Source organism: Pseudophryne corroboree, chromosome 8 (assembly GCF_028390025.1).
Source record: "Pseudophryne corroboree isolate aPseCor3 chromosome 8, aPseCor3.hap2, whole genome shotgun sequence".
NCBI classification, from domain to species: Eukaryota; Metazoa; Chordata; class Amphibia; order Anura; family Myobatrachidae; genus Pseudophryne; species Pseudophryne corroboree.
The window spans coordinates 254,487,827-254,510,350 of record NC_086451.1 but is presented as its reverse complement, the minus strand read 5'-3'; the positions used below and the strand labels follow the sequence as shown (position 1 = coordinate 254,510,350).

The window sequence follows — 22,524 nt, the reverse complement described above, 5'->3', positions numbered from 1 at the left end:
AATTATGCATCAGCCCCAAAGACGAGTAATATGATTCTTGTTCAATTTGGTCACACCAGTTTCCATAGAAACAATGATGGGTCTGGGTGATGGGGGAGACGTGGGCCCAACCTGGAGGTGTAGCCATGACTGCCTCCCAACAAAAATGGATGACAACAATCATGCAAACCTGAAGACTTCTTCCCCCTGCACAGCTGGCCTAGATTAATTAGTACCCCACCCGCAGAACCCTTGCATCAGTGTAAAACTAAGCCAGTGTACTTTGTAAATGAGATTAATATGAATTTCAGTCATTCAATTTATCAATATATACCATTACACATGGTGTTAAACAGCTGCAATGCAAACAAGTTCCACACAATCTGCATTCTTCCCAATAGCCATGATGTTGGTACTGATACCATTTTTGGACAAAGAAAAAGATGTAGTCTATCAAGGGCAGAACACTACAAAATTGGGCAAACATATCAAAGGTTTGCTTGGACTGAACTAATAGCCTCGGGAGTTACCACTGTACAGTGTGGTGGCTATAGACCCCAACTCAATGGCAATTGGTCCATCCTAAAGTTGTAGAGCCTTAACAATAATGTGGGTGTGGCTGGGTAGATCTATACAGGCTTCTAGCATATCAAGGATGGGGCTTATTTTGCCACAATTCTAGATTTTGAAATGAGCAGTGAGACCAATGTGCTTTCTTCTCAAGTTACGAGCCCTCAGAGGGGTGGATGGATGGAATAAGGTATTTATGGCTCCATCTATGCCAGACTGTGAGCAGGAGAAAGTGACTTCCTTCGGCCCATGCAGTAACTCCCCTCATTGATGAACACGCAACATCACCTTAGGGTGGATTCAAGAAGCAACTGCACTGGGGCTCCCAGGCTTCTCCCAGCTGCCCTGCTCACGCCACAGAAACAGATTCTTACACAATGAAATAGCTTTCTTAGCCCAAAAGAAAACAACTAAAACACTGTCACATGTAACTGATTAGTCAAATTGGTTGCTTAACGCAGCTGCAAGTCAAAGCATTTTGAGGATGGGGTAGAAGCACAAGACTGCTTATTATGTCTACTGCATACAAAATACAGTAACTCTTTGGGAACCAGATAAGCTTATTTGCTGCATGAAAAATTAATAGTGACTATCATGATATATACATAAAGATATATGTATTATATAAATTGCTATTTAAAGAAACCTTTTGGAATATATCCATATATTGGCATGTCTTCACAAACCCACAATAGACAAAACTCAAATTTACATTTTTAAACCTAAATGAAATGCTAATGAGTATCTAGTGTCAATGTTCAGAGGTATGAGGGCTTACAAAATATTTTAATATATTCCTCTATTACACATATGTGTGGTATTAAAGGGACGAACAGGCAACCCAACATTCAATGGCCAATGACAATTGAGGGAAGGCACACTGGGCCTGATTCAGAGATGTCCACTAATGCATTCACAGCTGCAAATTTGTAAGCAGTGACTGTGCGGATATATGCATATGCCGCAGTCGTGTTTTGTATTGAAACACCCACCAGTGGGTTTTAAAATCCCAGCGGCTGAGTACAAAGACAAAACATCGATTGCAGAAGCCATTTATGAAAGTTCTGAACAGTCCTATGCAAGTGCGGCGTGGCCGCAGGAAGTAAGATGCCGGAGCCATTGTACTTGCATCGCAAACTCTGAGACGCCCAGAAACGGTCGCAACATGCCAGCGTTTGAGTAGCAACTCCCTCGTTACCTATAAGAAATGCATTCTATTACAATGCTGACATTTTCATCTTTTGCTGACTACAGTATTCACAGGTGAAACCATGCTTGCTAGCGTTGAAATAATTCCTACAGTATGTGCTAGTATGTAAGTAGCTGTGTGGTGTATTACCAGTGTAAGACTATAGATGGCACTGTAGACAAATTAGCTAAGTACTAATGCAAGTATGTTTTGCAAGACTCTATGATTGTTTATTTGCATGGAACTAGGGATAATCATAGATGGCCTCCAATTGATGATGCCATTGTTGGTTAACCTCGATGGTATGAACCCATCTATGGGTTTCACCCAACATGGTCATCTCTATTCTATTATTCATCAGGCAGCGTTCCCAATCAGCTCCATGTCCCAGCGCCAGGGAGAAAACAAAAAATACAATGTGGGGGCTCTGTGCCATTGATGGCACCATCGGGGTTTCACCATTGATGGCAAAACAATCAGTCTTCCGTTGTCAACCATCAATGGTTATTACACATGAATGGTTGATGGCTGTCCCTATATGGAGCTCCATGTTACATGCACTTTGACAGATCATTCTGCCTGCTCCTCCGCTGTGTATAAGATATACTATACCTAATTATGAACTCATTTTAATCAACAAGAGGCGACCTGAAATCTTGGGGAATACAATATTTTTATTTTTGTACAATAAATTTCCTAAAGTTACAAAAATACATTTTGACACATTTCTAAAATGTAATTGATTTTATTACATACAGTATTTCAATTCATTATTGAATTAAGAAGGGTAAAATAACAGTGGTAGACAATAACTGACTTCAGTTTTTTGACAAATATTTTTGCATATTTTAGGCATTGTCTTTGCATATTTATACATGTTTGTTGCATATTTCATGTTTATTTTGGGCAATATGTTTTGCATAACTTCCCATCTCTGATTATGATGAATCTATTTCCATCTGTCCAGCACAGAACAGATAATTTTGTTAGACTGAAAACCCAAAAGACCGTACAGTAAAACCTCTACTAATACAGAATATTTGACCTGTTCCATGTTCAGAGCATTTCTCTATTCTCTGTTTACTTTCCTCCTTTTCCACATGCAGGGATGCTGAGGGGAAGGGGGGGGGGAGGGGGGGGTTACTGGTTACCTGGAACTGGGCTTGTTGGAGGGAGTCTGGCAGGGGCCCAAGTCAGCTGCCGAGGGGAACATTATCCTCCTTTGAAGCACTGCTGACCGTCCATATTTGCCAATGCTCCCCCCTTCCCCTCAGTTTTGCAAGTGGGCCAGGACTTTCTACGTGCTGTGGTGAATGGGGAAAAGTTACATTCTCAGCCCCTGATGCAGGGGGTGCAGCCAGGGTTTCCAGTGATAGTGATGACAGAGAAGGGGGATAAATACCCGGACAGCAGGGCACAACATGGGGGGGGGGGGATGTGCTCCTGTGTATGTGCTCCTGGAGCCGGGCTGTGCTACTGCAGTGAAAATACAATTAAAAAAAAGGAACATGTAGTGTCACCACCTAGTGTAGCAGCCTAAATGAAATCAGGTGCTAGTCAACCACAAAATATGCTTAAAAGAATTCTGAAACACTTCTGACGCTACTAGTTCCTTGCACAGTCTCTTTAGAAAGAGCTCATCAAATGACAGATCATTCGATCCCCAATATTAAGATAAGGGGTCATCAATCAGTTCCATACTGGCTGAATGTTTCTCAATAAGATTCAAACAGGGTAAGTTCTTTTTCTCTGCATAAAATGTCTTGTAATTCCAGTGTAGCAAGTTTCTCCACTAAGTATCAGAGAAGAAGAGAAATAAAAGACATATAGGGGGGTATCTAATTGAGTCAAGGTTTTACCTGCAAAAAAACCTTATGGATCTTGCGTCCAGTTTTGGACTACCTCGGGTATGCACATTCCCAATACCGGCGTTATCCAATTAAGACAAAATGTACACAGGATTTTTTACTTTGAAAACCTTGCGATGGGGAAAAAAAAAAAAGTCAGATACTTACCAGTCTGGTGGTCTCTTTAGCTCCTGGTCATTTCCCCTCCATCTTTTCACTGTTGATGTGGCCTATGGGAGATGTACTTCTCCCTGCTGCTGCCTCTGGACACACACAAGGGTCACACACGCAGGAGGGAGGTAACACACATACACCAGGTATCACACACTTACACACACATACTTACACACACCGTTGCTGAAGACCGGATCCCGACAGACTGGAGGAAGAAGACATGAGTTGAGTAATTGAGAAGGTGAGCAATTAATGACTAATTAAATTAATTGGAAACTACCAATTCACTAATTAGTCCGTGGGTGGGAGGGGGACCCACAGGGGTACCAGACTAGTCCCGATAATTTTCCTAAATTGGTGAATGTAACCGTACCGTGTTAGCTACCAATAAAGAGCAAAGAAGTGAGCTCAAACTGGGAGGTTCCGGATTACTGGAGTTACTGGAGTGTCCACGAGACCAGTTCCTATAATTCAGGTTAGTGCAAGTAAATAACCAATGCTTCCAACACAAATGTTGCCAAATCAGAAACCTGCTTGTTTAAACAAGGAATTGAAATTGAAATGGTTCTTATAAAACATTTTTTTTTTATGTTTTTATTAAGAAAAACAAACCACACAGTAACAGTTAACATGGTAATAGGAACAACATGGCAGTAAGGGTGAAAATACATATACCATCAGGAAACCTATACATGACGTGATTAGCAGAATAAAATATTACAATTTTTATAACAATGTACCCATTATATATTTTTATGTTGATATTTTGCATAAGAGACATTCACATATGAGCTTTTATTTGGGGATAAGGAAATATGAAATTTCTCTTGTTTTTATTGGATTCATTTATTTTTGTAGTCATTATTTGTAAGGAATTTTTGCCCTTTTTGATCACCTCCAGTTCACTTTTTAAGATTAAAGATTAAATAAGATTTTACTTACCGATAAATCTATTTCTCGTAGTCCGTAGTGGATGCTGGGACTCCGTCAGGACCATGGGGATTAGCGGCTCCGCAGGAGACAGGGCACAAAAATAAAAGCTTTAGGACTAGGTGGTGTGCACTGGCTCCTCCCCCTATGACCCTCCTCCAAGCCTCAGTTAGGATACTGTGCCCGGACGAGCGTACACAATAAGGAAGGATTTTGAATCCCGGGTAAGACTCATACCAGCCACACCAATCACACCGTACAACTTGTGATCTGAACCCAGTTAACAGTATGACAACGTAGGAGCCTCTGAACAGACGGCTCACAACAATAACAACCCGATTTTTTTGTAACAATAACTATGTACAAGTATTGCAGACAATCCGCACTTGGGATGGGCGCCCAGCATCCACTACGGACTACGAGAAATAGATTTATCGGTAAGTAAAATCTTATTTTCTCTGACGTCCTAGTGGATGCTGGGACTCCGTCAGGACCATGGGGATTATACCAAAGCTCCCAAACGGGCGGGAGAGTGCGGATGACTCTGCAGCACCGAATGAGAGAACTCCAGGTCCTCTTTAGCCAGGGTATCAAATTTGTAGAATTTTACAAACGTGTTCTCCCCCGACCACGTAGCTGCTCGGCAGAGTTGTAATGCCGAGACCCCTCGGGCAGCCGCCCAAGATGAGCCCACCTTCCTTGTGGAATGGGCCTTGATAGATTTAGGCTGTGGCAGGCCTGCCACAGAATGTGCAAGTTGAATTGTGCTACAAATCCAACGAGCAATCGTCTGCTTAGAAGCAGGAGCACCCAGCTTGTTGGGTGCATACAGTATAAACAGCGAGTCAGATTTTCTGACACCAGCCGTCCTTGAAATATATATTTTCAATGCCCTGACAACGTCCAGCAACTTGGAATCCTCCAAATCGCTAGTAGCCGCAGGCACCACAATAGGCTGGTTCAGGTGAAACGCTGAAACCACCTTAGGCAGAAACTGAGGACGCGTCCGCAGTTCTGCCCTGTCCGAATGGAAAATCAGATATGGGCTTTTATACGATAAAGCCGCCAATTCTGACACTCTCCTGGCTGAAGCCAGGGCCAGTAGCATGGTTACTTTCCATGTAAGATATTTCAAATCCACCGATTTGAGTGGCTCAAACCAATGGGATTTGAGAAAATCCAAAACTACATTAAGATCCCACGGAGCCACTGGGGGCACAACCGGGGGCTGTATATGTAGTACTCCTTTTACAAAAGTCTGGACTTCAGGAACTGAAGCCAATTCTTTCTGGAAGAAAATCGACAGGGCCGAAATTTGAACCTTAATGGACCCTAATTTGAGGCCCATAGACAATCCTGTTTGCAGGAAATGTAGGAATCGACCCAGTTGAAATTCCTCCGTCGGGGCCTTCCTGGCCTCACACCACGCAACATATTTTCTCCAAATGCGGTGATAATGTTGTGCAGTCACCTCCTTCCTGGCTTTTACCAGGGTAGGGATGACCTCTTCCGGAATGCCTTTTTCCCTTAGAATTCGGCGTTCAACCGCCATGCCGTCAAACGCAGCCGCGGTAAGTCTTGGAATAGACACGGTCCCTGCTGAAGCAGGTCCCGTCTTAGAGGTAGAGGCCACGGATCTTCCGTGAGCATCACCTGAAGTTCCGGGTACCAAGTTCTTCTTGGCCAATCCGGAGCCACGAGTATCGTTCTTACTCCCCTTTGCCGTATAATTCTCAGTACTTTTGGTATGAGAGGCAGAGGAGGAAACACATACACTGACTGGAACACCCACGGTGTTACCAGAGCGTCCACAGCTATTGCCTGAGGGTCTCTTGACCTGGCGCAATACCTGTCCAGTTTTTTGTTGAGGCGGGACGCCATCATATCCACCTTTGGTTTTTCCCAACGGTTCACAATCATGTGGAAGACTTCTGGATGAAGTCCCCACTCTCCCGGGTGTAGATCGTGTCTGCTGAGGAAGTCCGCTTCCCAGTTGTCCACTCCCGGAATGAACACTGCTGACAGTGCTATCACATGATCTTCCGCCCAGCGAAGAATCCCTGCAGCTTCTGCCATTGCCCTCCTGCTTCTTGTGCCGCCCTGTCTGTTTACGTGGGCGACTGCCGTGATGTTGTCCGACTGGATCAACACCGGCTGACCCTGAAGCAGGGGTTTTGCCAGGCTTAGAGCATTGTAAATCGCTCTTAGCTCCAGTATATTTATGTGAAGAGACCTCTCCAGGCTTGACCACACTCCCTGGAAGTTTCTTCCCTGTGTGACCGCTCCCCAGCCTCTCAGACTGGCATCCGTGGTCACCAGGACCCAGTCCTGTATGCCGAATCTGCGGCCCTCTAACAGATGAGCACTCTGCAACCACCACAGAAGAGACACCCTTGTCCATGGAGACAAAGTTATCCGCTGATGCATCTGCAGATGCGATCCGGACCATTTGTCCAGCAGATCCCACTGAAAAGTTCGTGCGTGGAATCTGCCGAATGGAATCGCTTCGTAAGAAGCCACCATTTTTCCCAGGACTCTTGTGCATTGATGCACAGACACTTTTCCTGGTTTTAGGAGGTTCCTGACAAGTTCGGATAACTCCCTGGCTTTCTCCTCCGGAAGAAACACCTTTTTCTGAACCGTGTCCAGAATCATTCCCAGGAACAGCAGACGTGTCGTCGGGGTCAATTGAGATTTTGGAAAATTCAGAATCCACCCGTGCTGTTGCAGCACTACTTGGGTTAGTGCTACTACGTCCCCCAGCTGTTCTCTGGACCTTGCCCTTATCAGGAGATCGTCCAAGTAAGGGATAATTAATACGCCTTTTCTTCGCAGAAGAAACATCATTTCGGCCATTACCTTGGTAAAGACCCGAGGTGCCGTGGACAATCCAAACGGCAGCGTCTGAAACTGATAATGACAGTTTTGCACCACGAACCTGAGGTACCCTTGATGTGAAGGGCAAATTGGGACATGCAGGTAAGCATCCTTGATGTCCAGGGACACCATAAAGTCCCCTTCTTCCAGATTCGCTATCACTGCTCTGAGTGACTCCATCTTGAACTTGAATTTTTGTATGTACAGGTTCAAAGATTTTAGATTTAGAATAGGTCTTACCGAGCCGTCCGGCTTCGGTACCACAAATAGTGTGGAATAATACCCCTTTCCCTGTTGTAGGAGGGGTACCTTGACTATCACCTGCTGAGAATACAGCTTGTGAATGGCTTCCAATACCGTCGCCCTGTCTGAGGGAAACGTTGGCAGAGCAGACTTTAGGAACCGGCGAGGGGGAGACTTCTCGAATTCCAACCTGTAACCCTGAGATACTACCTGCAGGATCCAGGGGTCCACCTGTGAGTGAGCCCACTGTGCGCTGAAATTCTTGAGTCGACCCCCCACCGCCCCTGAGTCCGCTTGTAAAGCCCCAACGTCATGCTGAGGGCTTTGCAGAAGCCGGGGAGGGCTTCTGCTCCTGGGAGGGAGCTGCTTGGTGCACTCTCTTACCCTTTCCTTTGCCTCGGGGCAGATATGACTGTCCTTTTGCCCGCTTGTTCTTATAGGAACGAAAGGACTGCGGCTGAAAAGACGGTGTCTTTTTCTGTTGGGAGGGGACCTGAGGTAAAAAGGTGGATTTCCCGGCTGTTGCCGTGGCCACCAAATCCGATAGACCGACCCCAAATAATTCCTCCCCTTTATACGGCAATACTTCCATATGCCGTTTGGAATCCGCATCACCTGACCACTGTCGCGTCCATAAACTTCTTCTGGCAGATATGGACATCGCACTTACTCTCGATGCCAGAGTGCAAATATCCCTCTGAGCATCTCGCATATAAAGAAAAGCATCCTTTAATTGCTCTATAGTCAATAAAATACTGTCCCTATCCAGGGTATCAATATTTTCAGTCAGGGAATCCGACCAAACCACCCCAGCACTGCACATCCATGCAGAGGCGATGGCTGGTCGCAGTATAACACCAGTATGAGTGTATATACTTTTCAGGGTAGTTTCCAGCCTCCTATCAGCTGGATCCTTGAGGGCGGCCGTTTCAGGAGACGGTAACGCCACTTGTTTTGATAAGCGTGTGAGTGCCTTATCCACCCTAGGGGGTGTTTCCCAGCGCGCCCTAACCTCTGGCGGGAAAGGATATAATGCCAATAACTTCTTTGAAATTAGCAGTTTTCTATCGGGGTTAACCCACGCTTCATCACACACTTCATTCAATTCCTCTGATTCAGGAAAAACTACAGGTAGTTTTTTCAGACCCCACATAATACCCCTTTTTGTGGTACTTGCAGTATCAGAGATATGCAAAGCCTCCTTCATTGCCGTGATCATATAACGTGTGGCCCTACTGGAAAATACGTTTGTTTCTTCACCGTCGACACTAGATTCGGTGTCCGTGTCTGGGTCTGTGTCGACCGACTGAGGTAAAGGGCGTTTTACAGCCCCTGACGGTGTCTGAGACGCCTGGACAGGTACTAACTGGTTTGCCGGCCGTCTCATGTCGTCAACTGATTTCTGTAACGTGCTGACATTATCACGTAATTCCATAAACAAAGCCATCCATTCCGGTGTCGACTCCCTAGGGGGTGACATCACCATTACCGGCAATTGCTCCGCCTCCACACCAACATCGTCCTCATACATGTCGACACACACGTACCGACACACAGCAGACACACAGGGAATGCTCTTATCGAAGACAGGACCCCACTAGCCCTTTGGGGAGACAGAGGGAGAGTTTGCCAGCACACACCCAAGCGCTATAAATATATAGGAACAACCCCACAGAAGTGTTGTTTCCTTTATAGCAGCTTAATATATCAATATCGCCAAAAAAGTGCCCCCCCTCTCTGTTTTTTTACCCTGTTTCTGTAGTGCAGTGCAGGGGAGAGTCCTGGGAGCCTTCCTCGCAGCGGAGCTGTGCAGGAAAATGGCGCTGTGTGCTGAGGAGATAGGCCCCGCCCCCTATTTCGGCGGGCTCTTCTCCCGGTGTTTGTGAGACCTGGCAGGGGTTAAATACATCCATATAGCCCCAGGGGCTATATGTGATGTATTTTTAGCCAGAACAAGGTATTATCATTGCTGCCCAGGGCGCCCCCCCCCCAGCGCCCTGCACCCTCAGTGACCGCTGGTGTGAAGTGTGCTGACAACAATGGCGCACAGCTGCAGTGCTGTGCGCTACCTCATGAAGACTGAAAAGTCTTCTGCCGCCGGTTTCTGGACCTCTTCACTTTTCGGCATCTGCAAGGGGGTCGGCGGCGCGGCTCCGGGACCGGACTCCATGGCTGGGCCTGTGTTCGATCCCTCTGGAGCTAATGGTGTCCAGTAGCCTAAGAAGCCAATCCATCCTGCACGCAGGTGAGTTCACTTCTTCTCCCCTAAGTCCCTCGTTGCAGTGAGCCTGTTGCCAGCAGGACTCACTGAAAATAAAAAACCTAATAACTTTTTCTAAGCAGCTCTTTAGGAGAGCCACCTAGATTGCACCCTGCTCGGACGGGCACAAAAACCTAACTGAGGCTTAGAGGAGGGTCATAGGGGGAGGAGCCAGTGCACACCACCTAGTCCTAAAGCTTTTATTTTTGTGCCCTGTCTCCTGCGGAGCCGCTAATCCCCATGGTCCTGACGGAGTCCCAGCATCCACTAGGACGTCAGAGAAAAATTGTTTTGGATCCATACTACTAGTACATGGCATTCCTACTTCCGGTTATGTATTGCCCTATTTTATATCTAAAATGTATGCTTTGTGAATAATCAAATTTATTGTGGTCCTCCTCAACTTCAGTCCCAGGATTGAACTCAAATAATTTTTTGACCTGTGAGTATGTAATCCCTGCGGTATCCAAGGAAAAGGTAAACTTCTGGTGTGTGGTACAGTATATGATTTCCGGCAGAGACTGGCTCTGAAGCAGATGCATAGAACCACCATGGGAACTGATCACCAAACATGACTTCCGGTCAGCGGGGACTGTATGCTTTATTGAAATAAAACAGAAGTGAATCAGCGGACTACAATTCCAGGAATTGATTGATGTTTTTTTATTAATGTGTTAATGTTTTCAGTTTGCTGTATATAAGTACCACATTATGTATTTTAACTATTAATGTTTTAAGATAGTATTTATGTTGAAATCATTATACTGTTGTTTACTTCCGGGTCATACAGCCTTTACATAGAGGGACAAGGAGTGCAGGTAAAGCCAAACAGCCCTGAGGAAGAATCCAAGTATTTGAAATGCATTGGAAGCATTGGTTACTAACCTGCACTCACCTGAACTACAGGAACTGGTCCTGTGGATGCTCCAGTAACTTGCCTGGAAGGGAGGAGAGAAGATATCCAGAACCTTTTCGTTTGAACACCCCACTTTGGCCCAAATGTACTAAGCCTTAACAAGAGATACAGTGGATATGGAAAAAGAGTGATAAAGTACCAGCCAATCAGCTCCTAACTGCCATGTAACAGGCTGTTTTTGAAAAATGACAGTTAGGAGCTGGTTGGCTAATCATTTATAAGGCTTTATAAAGGTGGGTACACACTGATAGATATATCTGCCGATCAATTGATCGGCAGATATATCTATGGACGGATCGGGCAGTGTGCTGTGCATATACACTGGCCAATCCGTTGGGGACTTACGTCATGAACTGGGCGGGCGTGTACACACGGCCGCCCAGTTCAGCTGCCAATCACCGCTGGCCGCCGCAGCATGTGTACGGGTGGCCGGCTGGTCGCCCGTACACACACAGCGATGCGCCAATATATCGGTAGATATACTGGCCGTCGGCTGTGCTCTGGGGCCGACGCGATATGTCTGTGAACGACGGAGTGTATCGTATGTGTATATTGAACCTTTATATTAAATAACCAGGACTTTTAAGACATTTTACACTATATGACTTTTATGTCTCTTTAACTCTTATACTGAGTGGAGAGCTTGCTACACTGGAATTACAGGATATTTTATGCAGCATAAAATAGTTTACCCTGTTTGAATCTGTTAGAGAAACATTCACACTTTTTGGAACTGATTGACAAGTGCTTACCTTTTCAAATATTGGGGCGCAAACGGGCTGTCATTGGATGAGCTCTTTTTAAAGAGACTGTACATGTAGCTTCAAAAGTGTTTTCATAATTCTTTTAATTTGTGCTACTGTGGTTGGTCCCCTCTGAGCACACACTGCAGTAACATGCTGTATAGGGAGGCAGAACTATCATTGGACCTCCTGATCTCCACTGTTTTGCAACCTCCTCCTCTCCAGCCCTGGGAATACCTAGCAGGGAGCAGCAGCAGAGTCATATGCCAGATGCCTGGGACCCTCTCCATATGTACATATATCATCAGTAATACATACAAATTCTTAGTGCATGCAGCTCAGACACTGTAGTATGTATCTCATGTCAATGAGGTCGATTCAATTCAGCAACAGTTGAATAGCGCCGGGCGCTATTCATTACAGTGACTAGTTACCCTCAATTGTCGGGAATTCTTCTCTCAGCCCTGGGGGGTGAGAGAAGAAAACCGACAAAAGAGGTGCCGCACGGCCTGCGCGTGGCTGATTCTGTCGGGAATCAGCATCGCCGCGGGTAGTTAAGTCGGTGAATGCCCGTTCTCCCGACAATTCAACCTGTTAAGTCCGCGAGAATGGGCATTCTCGGACTTAACTTTAGCTGAATTGAATAGCGTCGTGAGCTAATTCCCGGCGCTATTCAACTGTTGCTGAATTGAATCGACCCCAATGTGTGTTACAATGTAACATTATCTCCCAGCTTCCCACTGAATTCCACCTTGGGAATTTCATGCACTAACAGTAAGATTGACATTTACAGGGGATGTGCCAAGAGTGGAGCTGTCACTCACACCTGCGCTAAAGATTCCACTATGCGGCACAGTGCATAGTATGTTTCTTTTTTTGGGAGGGTCACGCCTCCATGGATTTGGTCACGCCCTCCGAGTGCTCAGACCTTATTCACCCATCAACGTCCCTGTACACAAGGATAAACTGAATGAAAGGCAGCTATTTTTGGCCCCAATGTGCTCTTACTCCTGGCTCAGGGAATTATTATATTTAAAAAATTATATAAAAGTACAATTACGATGTTATATAGTTTATATGAATGACTCCTTCTGAACCCTTTGTTACCGTGTAGTATGCACTCAATTATTGCAAGACAGGTATCAGATATCAGGTATCGTTCTGCAGGTATCAGATATTTCTCTGTAAACGTTGGCTAGCTGTATGACTAGAATGAGGATAGGCCAAGACACAAGAGTGCACTGTAAAATTACTAATTCAATTCCTGTAAGTAACCATTCTAGTTCTGAGCATGGCGAGAAATAAACACATAATACTAAAACTCCATGTAGTAGCTGTGTATGATGACCCTCATTCAGTATGGATCTCCCCTGCAAAGTAGCAAATGCGATCCTTAGCAATGTAAATGCAGTAGGAGGTGTTACACCAGAGTCGCAGTCTGGGATCAAACATTACGTCGGCAAGCTGAGTAAACCTCAGCTTACTCAGGCTGGCCATTAGAGAGCGGCTTGCAAGGCCAAGGAAACTGTTTCTCGTGACGCGAGAAAACTATGGTAACGCGCCTCCATTTCTGGCAACACCAGCCACCCCCACCCATTCCCCTGAAACCTTCTACCTGTCAATCAGGCAGAGGCATCCACAATACTGCTATGCAATCGCAGGACCCATTCTGCGCATGCGCAGTTTCCTGATTCTCTGAAAACTGTGCTGAGTATGACTCCTGCGATCAATACTGAATGAGGGCCGATATACAGTATATAGGTATACTATAAAGCTTTCATAAAGATCAGTTGTGCAATCTCTTTCACAGCCCTTAGGGTCATGAATTCAATGTGCCCCAGTTTACCCCTCCATGTATGGGTAGTAGGGAACTTAGGGCCTAATTCAGATCTGATTGTAGCAGCAAATTTGTTAGCAAATGGGCAAAACCATGTGCACTGCAGGTGGGGCAGATATAACCAGTGCAAAGAAAGTTAGATTTGGGTGGGTTATGTTGTTTCTGTGCAGGGTAAATACTGGCTGCTTTATTTTTACACTGCAATTTAGATTTCAGTGTGAACACACCCCACCCAAATCTAACTCTCTTTGCACATGTTATATCTGCCCCCCCCCCCCTGTAGTGCACATGGGGGGTCATTCTGACCCGATCGCACGCTGCAGTTTATCGCAGCGGCGCGATGGGGTCAAAACTGCACATGCGCCGACGCCGCAGTGCGCCGGCGCATGCCCGAAGATCGCCTCTGCCTGATTGACAAGCAGAGGCGTTCGCTGGATGAGGGGTGGGCGGAACGGCGGCATTTGGCCACCGTCTCGTGGGCGCGTTCCAACGCAGGCGTGGCCGGACCATGCGGGGGGTGGGCCGCAGCGGCTGCGTGACATCACACGCAACCGCTGTGGGCCGGGGTGCGACGAGTAGCTCCAGGCCAGCATGCTAGAGCTTCAACGCCGTCGGAGTAATAAAGTAGTCATTTAAAACTTCATCAAGTCTGCATCGAGTGCCGCTGTCTTTCTACATGTCTATCTATCTATCTATCTATCTATCTGTATATCTTGTATTTAATAATACAAACTAATAACTGGTATGGGCTGTAGTATCAGAAAGCAGAAATAGTGTAATAGTTAGTGGTGCAGTCATTAACTACCACTTGAAAAACATTACTTGAGCTGTGTGCCCTCACATAATACAGGTACGTTATACAGGTCACTCAAATGGTTTTTTTATATATATATATATATGTATATATATATATATATATATATACTAGTGAACACATCCGGCACTCAATGTAGCAGAATAAATGCTTATATATATCATTTTATTTATTTTTAAATGGGAAACCTCCCCTTATAATTCCTGCGTTTGCACCTGGGAGAAGAGAGGAGCGGGCAGAGGCCGGCATGTAGATAATGGGGAGAAGTGCTGAGTGGGGAGCCAGGGTGGTCAGCAGCCGGCTGTTCAGAGAGACTCACTGAGGGCACTTGGCCAGGGGTTCATTGTTCGCCAGCCTCTTGAAGTGAGACCTGGCATGAAAGCAGCCAGGCAGTACAGGTGCAGAGAGTCAAGGAAGAAGCTGCAGGTATGCAGGGAGAATAGTAATTCTTAAGTTTGTCACTGATGCAAGCCAGTGCCTCCCTAGCCACTGACCTCACCGCACGTCACTGTGCTGTACGATATATTACATGCGATGTATAGCGGCTTCATCAATCACATGCGATATATCTTATGCAAACATAGCACAAAAGTACCAAATCGTATGGAATCACTCCCGGGAAGGTCCCGGGGGAGTTCAAGGGAAACTACATCCGACTTCAGCCTCAGACATATCGTTGTAGTGTTTGGGGCCCTTAATTCTAGATAAGAAATACCAGATATTTGTGAAAGTTATTAGTAGCACTTTAATATAAGGCAGTCCTTGTTGTGTGTCCCTACAATGTTACAGATATAGCACATATAATACTATGCAAGAAAATAAGGAAGGCAGTGGCATGATCTAATAAGCTGAATGCAGCATGTGTGTTTTACATATGTCTGATTATAAATGGCTAACCTGGTCACCCTGAGAGCACGTCCATGACAGCGACTGAATGTTAGGGAGAACCATCCATGGAAAGCATGGAAAAGAATGGAATTAAGAGTTTTTCAAAATGTTCCTGAGGAGAAGGAACCAATTGTGAGTTTGTACGGAATATATATGTACAATAGAAGAAGATAAAATGATAATAGAAAAGCAAAATTATTCATCTAATTTGCATATAAATAGTAAGGTACATGAACACCTGTAACGGCGATAAGCCAAATATACTAATGCTTCTGACAGAAATGATGATCTAATAGTAGCTTACTAATAAACACAATGGGGCTGGTGCATACATGAAGGCAAGTCAGTTTTGCATATACGTATTTACCTAGCATGTTTTTGCACTATGCAAGCTGACTGTATGCATCAGGGCCATACTGGATCATAAGCAGCTTAGCTGTATCTCTACCTGCAGAAGAATGGGCATGAGTGGTAATGGGGTGGGTCACACATAAGATAAGTGAGGGTGTGTCAATGAAATTACAGGCTACAGATGTGTCAATCTACACCTAGCCTCAATATCCCATGCAGCACGAGACGCCTGGCGGTGAGCCGAGCGGTACAGCATCTTTTTCCATGCAAAAGTGTATCTTAGTAGCAATGTGATGCAATAAAACTGCTTCAGGAGACTGCACTGAGTAATTTGATATGCGACCCTTGTATATCTGTGTGCGACTGAGTCATAATATGTATATGTATGTATTGGTTTGAAAAAAAGCCTCGGCTGCATCATCAGAGAAGTATGTATATAGGGCTTAAAAATGGCTGATTATCATGCAACAGAGTGATTATTAGCCAACTGCACATGTGCTGCGATCGCAATGCACATGTGTCAAGCTGCCACAGCAATCTCTCTTGCAAGGAGAATTTAATTGAAAAGTGATTGACAGGAAGCGACCATTTGGAGGGGTTAACAGGGAGTGATTGGAAAAACGCAGGCATGTCATGGATGTTTTTTGGGCATGTATCTGGCATCAGTTGCGAGCTCGTATGTGCAAAAACATGGCTCCTACGCCACGGTTGTGGCTAGACTGAATACCCATAGACCTATCCTTAACCTCTTTTGTTCAGGCGAATCTTCTCAAAATAACTCTATGGAGGAATCACAGAAGAAAAGGAGTCCAGGAATCACAAAAAAGATATAGAGGAGTATCTGATGAGTAGCAGGGTATTCTTTGGCTTAAGCAAGCACAGGAGTTCATAGGCATAGTACAACGTCAAGAACATAGGTTAGCACAAAGTGATATTCATCCAGACTGTGGCAAGAAGCAAGACTGTGAGATGCTTGGTGGATCCAGAGAACCTGAAGTCCATAGCAAGCATAACATAACAACAAACATTAATGCCTCTTGTTGGAATCTGTACAGTGGGAGGAAGGAGACATCCTAGTGACAGCAGATGTCAGCTCCCTCTACACCGTTATCGACCACGATGACGGTGTGGAGGCAGTCACCCACTTTCTGGATCAGTCTAGTCATACAAAGGATCTGAAGGAGTTTGTTGTAGAGGGAATTAAGTTTATCCTTAATAATAATTTCTTTTTATTTCAGAATCAATTCTATATTCAGAAGACGGGCACAGCTATGGGCACCAGATTCGCTCCTAGTTACGCTAACCTGTTCCTTGGTTTATGGGAACTCAATATGGTTTGGTCAAACAATGACTATGGAGCGAATCTGGTGTCTTATGCCCGGTATATCGACGACATTTTCTTTTTATGGAGAGGGGGGGTCGAAACACTCAACTCTTTCTGCACTTTGCTCAATACGAATGATAGGAACATCGTCTTATCATTTGAAAAAAGTGAGAAATCTATAAATTTCCTTGACATCACTGTCTATATTAAAGAGGGCCAGTTACACACCATGACCTACTCCAAACCTACCGATTCAAGGTCATATATAGCAGCCAGTAGTTGTCACCACAACAACTGGCTGGATTCTATCCCCACCAGCCAACTGAAAAGAGTCAGGAGGAATTGTACGGAGGATAACGTTTTTGAAGCTCAGGCAAAAGAAATGAACGAAAAATTCAGGGCATGTGGTTACAATGAGGACACCATTGAAAAGGCACATTCTGAAGTAAGAAACATCACACGTAAGGATCTCCTGAACGATAACGTGATCAAGACCACCACAGATAACAAATACGAATGGGCTTTTATTACCCAGTTCAATCAAAGTCATCAGGAAATCGAGAGAATCTTCAAGAGACATTGGGGTCTGTTAAAGAAGGACCCAGTGATTGGACCCCTTGTCCCAAATAGACCCATTCATATCTACCGTAGGGCTCCCAATTTAAAAAATAAATTGGTCTCCAGTGCCATGCCCTCAATGAAACCCCAGTCTAGAATTGTGTCCCAGGGGTTTTACAGATGTGGTAATTGCATGGGCTGTAGACACATTAAAAGTGAAGGAAAAAGTAAAATTGAAAATATTCATATAAATGAAAAAAAAGTGAATATTACAGATTTCATGACTTGTGACAGCAAAAATGTCATTTACGCCATCAAATGCAGCTGTAATTTATTTTATATCGGACGGACCTCTAGACCCCTAAAGGTTCGCCTGGGGGAGCACATTAGGAACATAAAAAAAGGCCTTCAAACCCACTCCTTGTCTGCTCATTTTAAAAGCAAACATAATTGTTTGGTTACAGAAATATTAGGTTTTTATGGGATCAGACAGGTTAAAGGAAATGGAAGGAAGAAAGACCTCAATACATTTCTAGCAAAGTCAGAAATGAAATGTATTTTCATGTACAACACTTTAAGTCCAGGGGGTCTGAACTGTGACTTTGAACTGAAATGGTTCCTTAACTGATGCATTCTTTCGTTTTTTTAAAAAATGAGCTGATTTATGTTTGCGTTTTTACTGATAAATTAGATCTGCTTAGAAAGTCCATCTTTTATTAAAAGGAGGCATTAATGTTTGTTGTTATGTTATGCTTGCTATGGACTTCAGGTTCTCTGGATCCACCAAGCATCTCACAGTCTTGTTTCTTGCCACAGTCTGGATGAATATCACTTTGTGCTAACCTATGTTCTTGACGTTGTACTATGCCTATGAACTCCTGTGCTTGCTTAAGCCAAAGAATACCCTGCTACTCATCAGATACTCCTCTATATCTTTTTTGTGATTCCTGGACTCCTTTTCTTCTGTGATTCCTCCATAGAGTTATTTTGAGAAGATTCGCCTGAACAAAAGAATTCATAGACCAACACCATTTGAAGAAGAATCCTTACATTCATTGATAAGGGATGTGTTAAGTCTTATTACTTTTATATTAAGTTTTCTATGCGCCCTGGTCACAGATGTATACCATTCCTTGTGTTTTCTATATATTGTTTTGGTAAAATCGGTGATTTTTACATAGGTATTCTATCAGTTGACGGGCTGCTGTGCGCCGAATTTGTAGACCCTCCCTACTCTTTTTCCTCTATCCTTAACCTCAATGTTCCTCATTTTTGTGTACAGGCTGCGAACGTGTATGCAATTGCTAATGAGTTTGCAATGGCTCTAGTGGGCGCATCTATTCATTTCTGCACGGTAGCTTCACTTGCTAACATTAGCAACTCCATAGCCTAGAAAATCGCAACTGCAATTGCATCTGCGTACAAACATGAATTAGGCCCACTGATTCAGACTCAGTCGCATAGATATACAAGCGTCATATATCAAATTAATCAATGTAGTCTTGTGAAGCGACTAAGATGCACATTCACGCAAAACAGGAGCTTGGGGCAACCCATGTCACATGGGACAGGGTGCCCCCCAATTAGGGATGTTTGGCGTGACTAAAGCAATAGTGTATGAGGACACAGCTATATGCATAGTTATGAATTACAGGCATATAGTTTACACAGGATCGGTATGTGATTCCGCTGCATGGGATGCCAAATGTCAGAATACAGACATTGACATTCCGTGTGCCAGAATGCTGGGGGCGAGCGCAACAAAGCCCATTGCAAGCTCAGGTTCTATTCTCCCTCTATGGGTGTCGTGGAAACCCAGAGAGGGTGAATCGCCGGTGGCAGTATAGTACCCCAGTCGGGATCCCGGCATCGGTATTGCGACAGATGGGATCCGACGGGAGGTATGTTAACCACATACGTTTACACGTAGTATAGTGCTGCTACAATAGTGACCTGATAATTATGGTGGCTGTGGAACTATACATACGGATAGCGGCGATATGGACGCACAGATACATACAGCTCTGCATATGAGTGACTATATAACCTTTGATCTCTGCACATCAAGCAGGAACAATTACAGAAAACTTTTGTTTAACTCTGAATTGGCGGAAATATTACTAAATGAAGCAATTCTACATGCTGGGTCTGTCATAATAAAACAGAATGTATGTTAAAGGCCGCTGCAACTAAAATGGAAAGCTTAGTTCCCTAATAACTTTCACTTACTGTATAACTTTACCAATAACACATATAAGTATTATATTATCATTACAATAAGCATAATGCTGCCAAGTTTTAAATGTAGTTATTATCTAGAAATCGTCTTTATATTGCTTGTTTGCATGCTTATTCGATTAAACTGAACAAAATATTTTTGAAGCACTAATATATAATCACATTAGCCAGAACCTTGTTACTAAATTACCAATAGTGGCTATGCTGACAAATATAATTAACATTAATAATTACCTTTTCTGTAAGCCTTAAAGGCTAATTCATCCAATCCATTATTGAACAAAAATATATCAAATGTTTCCTCCATTAAACGGGAAGAAGGGGACGAATGCTCCATTAATGGGAAGCAATAACCCAAGTAATATGCTGCAGTTCCAAATACTGGGGTCGATGCAGGGTTGAATGCAAGTCAGTTTTGTGGATGAATATTGAGTGTTCTCACACTGCACATGCTCCATAGCCAAGCGTACACAACTATAAGTGGTGGAGATTTTTGCGCAACTCATGTCAGCTTCACCTCTACTTACTGTTGAAGAGGCGTAACTGGGCTGCAACGGGGCATTTACATTTAGACTTAAATTTGGTGGTGGTGTGTCTAGACCATGTTGATGGAATTGCAAGCTATGCAAAGCTATGTATACACACGTACGTGACTATGCCTATTTTCAGTAACATCTCTTGCACTGGAGCAAGTGCCCTAACTGTGTGGAGTTTGTATATTCTTCCCATGCTTACGTGTGTTTACTCCGGGTACTCCTGTTTCCTCCTACATTCCAAAAATGTACAGTTAGGTTAATTGACTCTCAATAAAAAAGTAACCCTAGTGTGTATGTGTGTGCGTGTACATATAGATTGTAAGCTCCACTTGGACAGGGACTGATGTGAATGGCTGAATGTTCTCTGTAAAGCGCTGCGGAATATCTGTGCCCTATATAAATAACTGATAATAAATAATAATAATAATAATAATAATAAGGACAGACTGGTTGTAGAGATGGGAATATACACTTTCATTTCCATGCAGATAACTGCTACCACAGAATGTTACATACCATATGGCCTCACACTAATGAAAATGCACTAGGTGTACTACAGCCTCTTTAAATCTAGGTCCATCAATTTAAAAAATGCCAACTCCCTGTTTATTCTCCATGTGACTGGCATGTGACACTGTTACAAGAGTAGAGCTTGACAGCGCTGCAGAAAGAGAATGGAGACACAACTGCATATAAAGTAGCAGGCAATTATTAGGCGCATTAAGTGACTGTCGGAGTAGGAGCATCTGTCATCTCTAGGAGAACCTGTTTTAGAATCTGCAAGTTTAACTCTCCTATGCATGATTCCAAAGTATCATTATTTATCTATAGTCGAACAATGTGCACAGTATCATAACGCAAAGCGTAAAAAAAAAGTAGAAACTAATAATGTGGTACAAACACGACTGACACTCTTAGATAGGACGATTGACACCCTTTGATAGGTTATAATAAGGCAGAGTTTGTTAGGCCATGCGCAAATGTCCATTTTATTTTCCATCTCTCCTCCCTTTGCATTTCTGACAGGATAGCGGAGGAGAGACAGATACTCACATGGAGATAATTAATCTCTATGGAGTATCGGAAGGAGCGTGCACACAGACACTTTAGAGAGACGGATGTAGGATCAGGGAAGCAGAAAGAAGAACATGTTTTACTTTTTATCATTCTTATTTCAACACTGGCTTCAGTAAAGCACCCATGAGGACAGTCAGTCCATTACTCCATAAAGATCTCCTCTGTTACCGGGTCAAAAGCCATACTACAGAAGGGATGGAAAATATGTCCATGCAGACATGTCTAAATTCTCTAAAGAACCCTCAACCGGTCATCTTGAGAATGAGAACAAGTGGGATAATTATTAACCAATACATTCAATGATCCGATCAGTCATTTAAAGCAAATCATACAGATGTGTCCTCATACATCTAGCTTCAATACACCACGTGACACGAGATGCCTTGCACAAGTAAGCCACCAGATCCTCTCTGAAACTCCCTTGACGTTGCGACCAGGATGCACCAGGAGACTGTGCTGATCAATTTGATATGCAACACTTACACACATATCTATGTTCGACTGAGTCTGTATACAAAGCACAATAGAACTTGCCATGGAAAAAAGCTGTGGTCGCTGCATCATAGCACTCTGAATACAGATTCAGAGACTCAGCCGCACACATATATACAAGTGTCACATATCAAATTAATCAACACAGTCTCCTGGTGTGTCCTAGATTGTGACTGAGATGAATTTTCATTAAGAAAGAGGCAAAAAGACGACCAACGCTAGCAGAGCCTCAAGGGACCTGGCGCACTGAGAGGAGCTGTTTAGGAGAGTACAGCCTGCTGCAAGTACTTAAGGAGAGAGCTATGAAAGTACACAGTATAGCACCACAGTGCATGCACACATCACAACCAGTGTTTGTTTTTAGCTATGGTCCATCAAAATCCCAACCAAATCATTTATATGCATTGGAGAATTTCCCATTAGGCACATTAGGCACGTGGCTACGGGCAACACTTGTTTGGGGGCGGCACTTGGATGCCTGTGTTGGTACTGTCAGCCCAAAAATGTACCAGTAACTGCAAAATATATCCACTGTACTGGACCATATGCCCTACTGAATGGAGTGTAAACAGGTAGTACATGCACATACTGCCCCTGTAAGCTGTCCTACTTAGTAAATATGTATACATAATTAAAATTAAAACAAATGTTATAGTGGGATTTTTATTATTCTATTAAACT

The 22,524-nt window shown here is 43.9% G+C and overlaps 1 protein-coding gene across 3 annotated transcripts in view; it reads right to left on the bottom strand.

Annotated features, from left to right (window-relative positions):
• The window catches only part of NEXMIF (neurite extension and migration factor), a 731,538-nt gene that overhangs the window by 667,753 nt on the left and 41,261 nt on the right, over nt 1-22,524 (bottom strand). The gene's annotated exons all lie outside the window — the stretch shown is intronic.